At 31.0% G+C, this 10,562-nt stretch overlaps 1 long non-coding RNA gene across 1 annotated transcript; it reads right to left on the bottom strand.

The window, feature by feature from the left end:
- Positions 1-345: 345 nt before the first annotated feature.
- Positions 346-2,976, bottom strand: LOC143561578 (uncharacterized). The gene is made up of 3 exons (XR_013140330.1): positions 2,563-2,976; positions 688-1,484; positions 346-570 (listed from the first exon to the last, which is right to left on the bottom strand). It is a non-coding gene; the product is annotated as an uncharacterized LOC143561578 (long non-coding RNA).
- Between the last annotated feature and the right edge of the window lie 7,586 nt (positions 2,977-10,562).

The following is a 10,562-nucleotide window of genomic DNA, read 5'->3' as shown; positions in this document are numbered from 1 at the left end:
TTATATACAATGATGGTTGATGAGCCCCACTCCAAAGATCAAAATTGACTACCTGTCATGCTCAAAGTTAAATCAATTGCTTGTAGTTATCATACATGCTTACATATCAGTACTCTCTACTAACAACTTGAACTTTAACATTCGTATCATTTCATTTCTTAACAGTAGCTTATATTTACAATATGACCACCGAATCCTCGCATACGATCCACACCCATCATCACATCTCAAAAACGAATCGCTAAACAAATACTGGAAGTACAAAAATATTCAAATTTGCCATCCCAACAAAACTAAATAACTAACTATGCTACTGACAAAAGTGGAACGACAAAACTACCTCTTTAACTTGTATGACAAAAATCTTGAAACTTGGATCTAAGTCGCGAGGATAATTGATCCGAGGTCTACAAAAACATCATGGTAAACTCTGATATGTAAACACGGTTGTCCGGCCCAACACAAACAGAACCAGAGACAACTCGATGAAGAAGATTGTGTTCATCAAACTTCGATCCACCGTCCAACCATACAAAGTAATCCCTCCAGGATTATTTTCAAGATACATCACTGCACAAAGTTTAACATCATGCATCAAAGGTCTGAACTTTAAGACTAAAAAGTCAAACTTTGACATAAAAAGTCAAACATACAGAGAAATCCCTCCAGGGTTTATAATTTGCTTACCAAATGCTTGTCTTCTGAGATAAGAAGACAAATAAGAATCAAGCTGTGTACTATTATGAAGTGAGATATAATTCATTGCCTCCAAATCGTTTTCTGAGCACCCATCATTTATCAATCTATTATTAAGTCTTGTATGTGACGCGTCATCTGAACCACACGATGCTAAAGCATGGCATCTAGTTGCTATTCCTGCAACGCCTTGAGCTCGGTGAGAAATCTTCGCAGCAACATTTAAACACAGAATCAATCCCACTACTTGTGCAATTGATGACACCAGCCAAACACATATATTCAAAATATGTGCTGCTAAATAATCACAAGAATCAGATAAACACATCTATTCCAATTTGGGGTTTATGGTTTATACTTACTGCAAAATCACCGCCATTAATGAAAGTTACTTTGTTACTAATCTCCGTGACTTGAAACAGCATTGCAAATTGGCTGGATGTGACAACAGCAAACACCAGAAGGAGATAAATTCTGAACCTATGACTTATTTTCGAAAGATCATGGCGTAACCGAGCATGTTCTTCTATTGATACCAAAACATCGGTTTCTGTTTCCAAGAGTCGTCCATAATCATCAAAATGGATAATTTGAAGATTACAAACCAAATGGAACACGAGACATGAAGATAAATAGATAAAGTTCACATATGCCCATGAAAAAGTCAACGCTGCAAGAATGCCAAAAGACTTCCACCATGATGCTCGGTGCATATAGATAATAAATTCAAGTCCAATCTTCAAAGCAAGACATGGTAGAACCCATAATACAAACAAGCGTATAGATTCCTGGCATTAGAAAGTATCATTAACAAACATACTTTCATTCCTTAAAAAACAACATATGTTTGTACTCATAGTTTTACGACATCTAATTATCCAAACACTACTGATATGCTATCCACACACCACTGACGTGTCATACAGCTTGTATAACCATATGGGCCGTATGGTAGGGCGGAAATACGATCGTATGATATGGCGAAATAAGGTCATTAGGGTCGTATCAGACCAAAATCATAGTGCTCGAAGGGCCAGCTTCAAGGTTAGTTGAAAATTTTATATATTTTATGAACACACACACACACATTAAGAGATAGGTAATTCAACCCTATAATAGGCCCTTATTAAGCACTTGAGTTCACCATAGGCCTGGTAGAAGAAATAATTCAGCCTGCTTAAGCACTTAAGCCCATAAGGCTGTTCAACGCCACGTAAGCCCCTCCACGTCAACGCCACGTAAGAAACAGGGGCTTCGAAGCCCTTCTCCACAGCGCCCTGCTGTGGTTTAAAGTCCCTTGACCCAATATATATATACATACATATATATGTATATGAGAGAGAGAGAGGCCCGAAGGCACCGGTCATCCAAAGCCGCCCCCCCCCTCCTACTTCGCGCCTTCCGCGCCCCAAGGCTGCCCATAGCGGACCGCCTAACAGATAGGAGTGACTCTCGATTCGTTTAACTTTGTTTTGTATTTGTTTATCGCGAAATAACTTTGTTTTTGTTTATTGTTATCACCATTTTCTGCTATCTATGGGAAGAGTGCCCTGAGTGCTCATATGATTTGTCGACCGACAAAGAAATGACTAATGTTACCAGTGACAAAGTCATACGGTCGTATGAGCTTTTTTACCCCTATCATGTGGTCCATATAACATCATATAGGTCATGCAGCCCGTATGATCCGACAATCAAGCTTGTGTACACTTTTGGGAGTGGCGTACCGATAGCAGCACTACAGACATACATATGTACTCTACATATAGTTTTATGACATCTAATAATCTGAGTCTCTTGGTGATGAACAATCTTGATGTTAATCCATGACGTCATAATATTATCACCAAACAAAGCATGACTTACAGAGATCTTCTGAGCATACTCCTTTGTAAACCTTTCAACATGACCATTACACTGATCAACAAAAAGGAACCCACGAACCCCATACTTCCTCAAATTATGCGAAAGACAAAGCAGAGCCACGGCAGCCAAACAAGCATGTGACACGACTATAACAAGCTCAAAGCCTTCAATTTCGTAGAGGCAATACGCCGAACAGTTGGCGTGCAACGAAAGTATGGCCACGGGAAACGCAACCCCGATCACCAAAAACGTAACCCAGGAAACCCCAAATCGCAAGAGGGAAGATTGATCGAAACCCAGTAAGGTTAAGTAAAGGTGGAATCTTTCAAGGGTTTTATGAAGATGGGTTGTTTCTTCTTGATTTGGGTTTTGTGTTTGATTTGGAAGTAGAGGTGTCTTGATTGAGTGATCTGACATTTGATTTGGAGGTTTTATTTAAATGTAAATGTAATGGAAGAAGTCATTTGCAGAGTTTGAATTTGTGGTATGGTTTAACTTTTAAGGAGGAGACATTGATTCAATTTTCGACGTTGAATTGAATCCTATTCTGCACATGCGAATCTCGTTACTTTTGTTTTTATGGATCTTGAGGCTTAAAACCATTTTTTTTACTTTAATTGGCCGAAAATGACAAAATACGATCTCATACGTAATTTTTTAGAAAAACCTACCGGTTGAAGGGGCGCTGTGGTAAAAACATTGTTGAGATTGGATTCGGATTTAAAACTTTCGGCCTCCAACCCAAATCTTCACTTTCATCCGATGTTATTTGAGCTAAAGCTTATTGATGGTTTGAAAAATTTTATTTTACTTTAAAAAAATAACATATTTTTAGATTAAGTTACAAATGTGTCCTTTATATTATTATTATTAACAATTATGGAATAAGTTTTCAGTTTTTATCTTTTATACAAAAAATTACGTCGGATTATATGGTGTCATTTTCAAGAGATTTTGGATGGATGTTATTGTAAAGGACTAAAACCCGGATGACTTTTCATATAAAGGATGAAAATTAAAATTCATTTATTTAAATGACTTATGACTTATTTCACAATCAAGTTATATATCGACTTATCATATGAGTCTTTTATTTAATTCATGATAAAGAAATACCTTCTTCCATGCCAATCATTGAATCAGATTTTATTTTCCTTTACACCAAATCTATTTTTATTGACCATCTATATTTGTACATTGCACTACTTAGAATCCTCTACCTATATAAGATACACTAGTTTTAGAGCCCGTGTTATGCACGTAATAATTCAAATTATAAAAAAAATTACAAGTAACACAAATAATTACATAGCGTATATGAAAAACATGTATTACATCTACGTTTGTATCTATACTGTATGTACATAAACTGATGTTATTTATTTTACAAAATGATTTTTTTAAATGAACTTAATAAAGAAAATGCGGGTGCAAAAATGTACCCGATAATGCATCTTTCTATTGAAAAATTCATTCTCGGTGTCATATATGTATAATTGAAAGAATTTTGGTTATGAACCAATTTCGAAAATAAGACATCTCATACGATAGTAGTTCTAACCACTCAACCTAAAGGAACGTTAACTTTATTGATATATTTATCAATTTACCACTCATCAAAGGAAAGTAGAACATTAAATTGTAATGATAAATGTTTTTCAAGAACTATGTTTATTTTAGCTATACCATGAAAAATATTTTGATAAGTTTCAGAGAGCTTCTCGACTAACATGCTAACCCATTCAGTTTTGTGAATATTTTGTTTTATTTGAGCATAATTTTGCATGACATGCTTCCCATACAACGTTCTGATCACAATTGAAAAAAAAATTAATGTTGACATAAATATTTTCTAAAATTTTAATAGTTGAAGGAAAAATAGTTAATTTGCCAAATCTAGAACCTTTTGATTATTTCAAAAAATGCCCTTAAAAATAATTTTGAAACCCGAATCATGTATAAAATTCTAACTTTCATACTTTTAACATTTTCAAGTCAAAACTTTGAACCCATAACAAATTTAAAAATAAATCTAGTTTGCATTCTCAAACTTTTAAAAATACTCAAAATTTTCATTTTTGACCCATAACAAATTTTGACATAAATGTAGTTAACTTGTACCAAACAATCTATTTACCAACTTTTGACCCATAAAATCAAATTTAAGTTTCACAACAAACCTAAAACAATTTTCATTCTAGAAACATGATTTGTTGTTGATTTTTGTAATTCACCAAGTATTTTGAAATATAAAGTAAAATAATATGTTAATATTTATATTTATAAAAATATATAGATATTATATAAATATACTGTAAAATGAAAGTGAATAATAATTGATCTATTACATATATATTAGTTTTGGAGGGAAAAAAATTATAAGAATTAACCAAAAGATGACAAGTATCTATATTTATTTTACTTTATTAAAATAGGTAGATTATTATATACTTCTTGTATGCTTATTAGTTCTTACATACGAAGTTGTATAATCACATATTTGATGTCATATACAGGTGTGCATAATAATAAATAATAATAATAATAATAATAATATTATTATTATATTAAGGCTGAAATAATGATGGCTTAAAAATATAAATTATCCTCCAACAAATATAGGGGTTTAGTGTTGGGCCAAGGGTTTTCTCACATATGGTGTTTTTTCTTTTGTAGGTGGTCTCTGATAGTCAAATGAATATGAGCGAGTGAGTAAGTGGTCCGTCAATACCCAAATTTAACATTAAAAAATATAAATTATATAAAATAAAAATAATTATTTGATTTCTTTAATAGTGGTGAAGATAATGCTTATGATGTTCGGGATATGCCAAACAAAATGCTCATTCACGATATCTAGTTTGCATATCTTTTCCCGAAATGCTCCTTTCTTTAGTTCTTATTTTATTTTGACCTTTTTTAGTATGGGCATAATGGTCTTTTACTAAAAAGGTAGTCTAACCGGGGGACCTGGAGCTATTTTTCAGGATAATATTTATGTTTCCTAAAACATTTTAGATATTCTAAATTTCTTTACCTAAATATTTTAAAACTATTCATCTATTGCCAATGAGCTGGTTGTGGAGTGACAGGAAAGAGACTTGGTGTTTCATATGATCCAGTTTCGATTGTTGTCTTTATCATTTAGTTTTGACGACACCAGGTGATGATGCGAGACTAGACGAGTAGATAACATTCATTAGTTAGATCCTTGAACTAAATGAGTTTTATCTTACCCCATGCGTTCGGTCGAGTGTTCACAAAAGTTGGCATTAGGTGAGGGTTTTCCTCAGATCGAATGATGAGTGTATCCCAATGTAATAAATTTAGCCAGTAGCTTACCTGAAGGATTCGTTGGCCGTTAAAAAATATATATTTAATTATTCATTATATACTTTTTAACGGCGAACTATCGTACTCCTATAAACTACTAATCAATGTACCTTACATGATTGAAACACTTTACGCTTGAATAAAAGAGAGACACCTTACCACATCACATTTATTTGATAAAACATATTATATTCTTTATATATGCATGTTTGGAAACACACCATTGGACTTGGCCCAGTAAGTCTAGTCCTTACTCAAGTGTGTCATCACTCATGTAGTCTGATATCTCACACTGGAAAATGGAAATGACCCAATTAAGTGTAAACTACTAAACTCTCGGTTTGAAGTCTAACGTGAGTCAAATCAATCGAACCATCACGAGTTCTTCTAGGCCACCGAGCTCTAACTCCACCATGAACTTTCCTAACACGCCTTGATGTCCCATGAGCCTTGGTTAGGTTCCAAACCTAGCGTTTCTTATGAGTCATTGCCTTGTCTGAGTGAGAACTCGATGACCATATGCCATAGAACCATGGTTGCAAAAGTTGCTAGGCGCTCCCAGGACGGTAGACTAGGAAGTTGGGAGTACTCGGTCTAGGCGGAGAGTACTCGGGAGTACACGGATGTGGTAAAGTATATATAAACTAATTTTTTTGGAGCTTATATATATGTCAAGTATCATAAATCTACTAATATTTATAAAACAATTACGTGGATATCAATATAAATAAAAAGATACATCTTTAAATACTAAAGTATCTAAAATTTGAAATTCGTTAATTAAAAAAATGATAAGTCATTATTTAATATTATAGAAGTATGAATTATGTTAAATTTTTTAATGTCAAAATCGGCTCGAGTTGACCGACTAGATCCAATTGTGGCAGAGGTTGACCACATTTGATCGATTCCGAATAACTAGGCGGAGTTAAAGATAGTCGCCTCGGCAGCATACCTTGTAGTGAGTACTCGGCGAGTACTCGGCGCTTAGTCGGGAGTTTTACAACCATGCATAGAACCATGGCTCAGTCAGAACAAAATGGTCCAAGATGCATATGTTTTCCTTCCTAGCAAAATATCCATGTAAACGGTTGAGGAATATTTTCGATAAGAAACAATCCATTTTCGCTAAATATCGTGACACTGGCTAGAATAAACTAATCATAGATCCACAGGGCTAATGGCCCATTAGTCCATTGATCTAATGGATGGACTATGGAACAGTCCACTACAAACTTAAATCAACAATCATATATAAATTTTATTTTATTTTTTATTTTTTGTCTATCGATATCTCTTGGCCCTTTTTTATAACAACCAATAAATAAAGACAGGGCCGTCTCTAAGAACACGAGGAATCTCGAGGGCTCTTTGCAAGTTAAAAAAAGACCTCTAAATATAAATTTTTTTTAAAAGAAAAACCAAAAGATAGCCTTAAATGCATTTTGACTAAAATACAGATTCGTTTAATTCTTTAATATCCGAAACCAAATACTCTTTTATTTTACATTTTTTAGTTGAGTTTTTAATTTAGCTAGCCGATTGTTTAAAAAAACGATATATAAAATATTAAAATATCTAAAAAAATCTTAATATAAATAAAAGACACAATTACAAACTTAGTCAATGACGTTTCCTTAAAATAACAAGATTGGATACTAAAGTTTAAATAAGGTTTTAATTTTGTAACAATGTTAGGTACTAACTTTAACTTTCGTTAAAAGCTAACAGAATTTGCATTAACTCGCAGCCTTAACGCTCAGGTTTATCAATACCCAGGCACGCTCGGATTTTAACAACGCCTGATTTTTCCCTGCCAAATAAACACGCTTTAAATATTTTATTTTCTGTATGCTAATCTTTTTATATGTTAATTCAACAATTTATATTTGGGGTTTTATTAAGGTACATATACTAAGGTAATCAATACCCACCGAGTATGCGTCAACTCGTTGTTTTAAATATAATGCCCGGCTTTACTGGCTGAATAAATATTGTTTTAAATATGACATTATTGTCATTACACATTATCACTATATTATTTGGCATATATGTGTTTAGAAATATATCATAACTAGGATAGTGCCCGTGTTACATACGAGTAGAACATATTTAAAACGTAATATACATGTGTATATTATAAATTTAGTAAAATGCAACGTCATAATTTATATAAAAACAATGATACATTTAAATAAATTATAAGACATTAAATTGTTACTTTAATTCAAATACAAAACCATACAACTACTAACAAAGATAAATAAAAAGTTAAAACATTTTTATAACTTAACATAAGAACAAAAAACACATATTAATTGAAAGTTAATCGTTTAATTAAATCAACATCCAAAATGTCATGCCTCATACACAATAACTGAAATATAACAAAAATAAACATTGTGTAAATTTCAACACAGATACATTAGAAAAAAATAAACAATTAGTGATAATTAAATTAATTAATAAAAAGAAAAACTTTACATAGACATAATTGAATAAAGCATACCTTGATGGTGTTTATGTTATCCAAAGCAATCTGGAACCAGCAAAATGCCAAAACCTATGGATACAACACCTCAAATTAGTTACAAATTCAAACAATACCCCAATTTATATCCTAAATTACTGCAAAATTAATAATAATGAAACCTGTATTTGAACTAGTTACGAATTAAATATTTTGTTAATTAGATTATATATATAAGTTGTTTCAAAAGATTTTGATTTTAATAATACCTATAAATAATTTTGAATGAATAGTAATGAAAGTTTTCATTCTATTTTGAGAAATATTTATTTTATGGTGAAATCGTTTAAAACTTAATGAGTTAGTTAAACCTATAAAACAGACATTTATTTCAAAAGTTTAAGAGTTTTGAAAGAGCATTTAAACAATTTATAAGATATAAATATTTGTTTCTAAATTTATAAAGGTAATTGATTAGGTGTTTAAACTTTTAAACTTAACATATTTAAATAAAGTCAGCTACTATAAAATGAGAGATTTAAAATTTTTAAAATGATTGAATCATGATTTAATTTTTTGTGTGTATTGATTGGTAAATGCTCGTTAAATCAATTACTATTATTTGACTAATATTATACCAAATAAAGGAATGTGTTAAATATAATAAACTAATATTTTAATTATTATAACAGTTAGGTTCCTATCCATATATCATAAGATTTTCAAATTTCAAATTGATAGGCCATAAAAATAAATTAATATTAGTGAAACTTGAAAAAAGGCATATTAGGAACAAAAAATCACAATATATAAACATAATTTTAAGTAACAAGCATATTAAACATCATATCGATTAATCGATAATTTAAAAAAATCATACCTTTAAACCCTAAATAGATTAAAACATAAATCAATTAATAGGAATAGATTAAATATCAAATCTATTAACAGTTAGTATAAAAAATCATGCAGTTAAACTCTAAATCTAATAACAATGAATCAATTTGATGTTGTTCTTCACAAAAATCGATTAAACATTAAAATATAAATCATACCTGATAATTGCAAACGATTAACATATTTGATATTGTTTGGATTATGAAACCGACAAATCATGAAGAACCAATTATAGATGAGGCGAAGAATCTGGTTACAAATGATAGGGAGAATTATGATTTTTGAACGAAGCATGTGCATTTTAAAGAATAAACGATAAACAAATTAAACCTAGTAAATTTAGTAAGTTTTTTAATTCTAACAATAATTAGAATAATTAATATCATAATTATATTAATAAGTTACAAAAATATAAAAGTTAATATCATTGATTAAAAATTTATTATGAATATGTGGAAATTAGATTTATGAAAGATTGATGACATGGAAGCCTATGTGGACAATCTAGGTGAAGGACATGTAGACAAAATTCTGTTGCTTTAATATATTAGTTAGATTAGATTTCGTGTTCTAATTAGTATGACAGCTAGTGATTTACCCATGTGTTACATGACGAATTCGGTAAGTAAAACTCAGGCGTTGTAATTGTGAGTCAATGTGAATTATGTTTGTATTGACTACGTTCATTACGGTATCAGAACTAAACCTAAAAAATAAGTTCATCATATTAACATGCTTTAAAAAAATAGCAACGCTCATATAGTGTATTATTTTTACAATAATACCATATTTAAAACAATATTTATTCGGCCAGTAAAACTGAGCATTGTGTTACAACAGTGAGTTGGAGCATATTCGTTGGGTATTGGTTACTATAGTAAAAGTACCTTAATAAAACCAAATATATAAATTTGTTGAATTAACATATAATAAGATTAACATACAAAAATTTAAAATATTTAAACGATGTTTATTCGATCGGTAAAAATCGGGTTTTAGTAAAATCCGAGCGTTGAAGCCTAAGCATTTGTAAACCCGAGTGTTATGACGGTGAGTTTATGCAAATTCTGTTAGCTTTTAATGGAAGTTAAAGTTAGTACCTAACATTGTTACAAAATTAAAATCTTAGTACCCAAACTTTCAACTTTTAAACCTTATTACCTAATCTTGTTACTTTAGGCAAACGTCAGCTACTAATCTTTTAACCTAATTTTTATTTTTATTTTTTTGGATTTCATAATATCTTATGCTATCATTTTTTAAAAAAATACACATTTTTATTTAATCACTCCTTAAAAAG

Source organism: Bidens hawaiensis, unplaced genomic scaffold, assembly GCF_021521415.1.
Source record: "Bidens hawaiensis isolate Kalapana, Puna unplaced genomic scaffold, B.hawaiensis_p1.1 tig00020713_1, whole genome shotgun sequence".
NCBI lineage: Eukaryota > Viridiplantae > Streptophyta > Magnoliopsida > Asterales > Asteraceae > Bidens > Bidens hawaiensis.
Note: the sequence above shows the minus strand (reverse complement) of the source record. Positions and strands in the feature narration are given on the sequence as shown.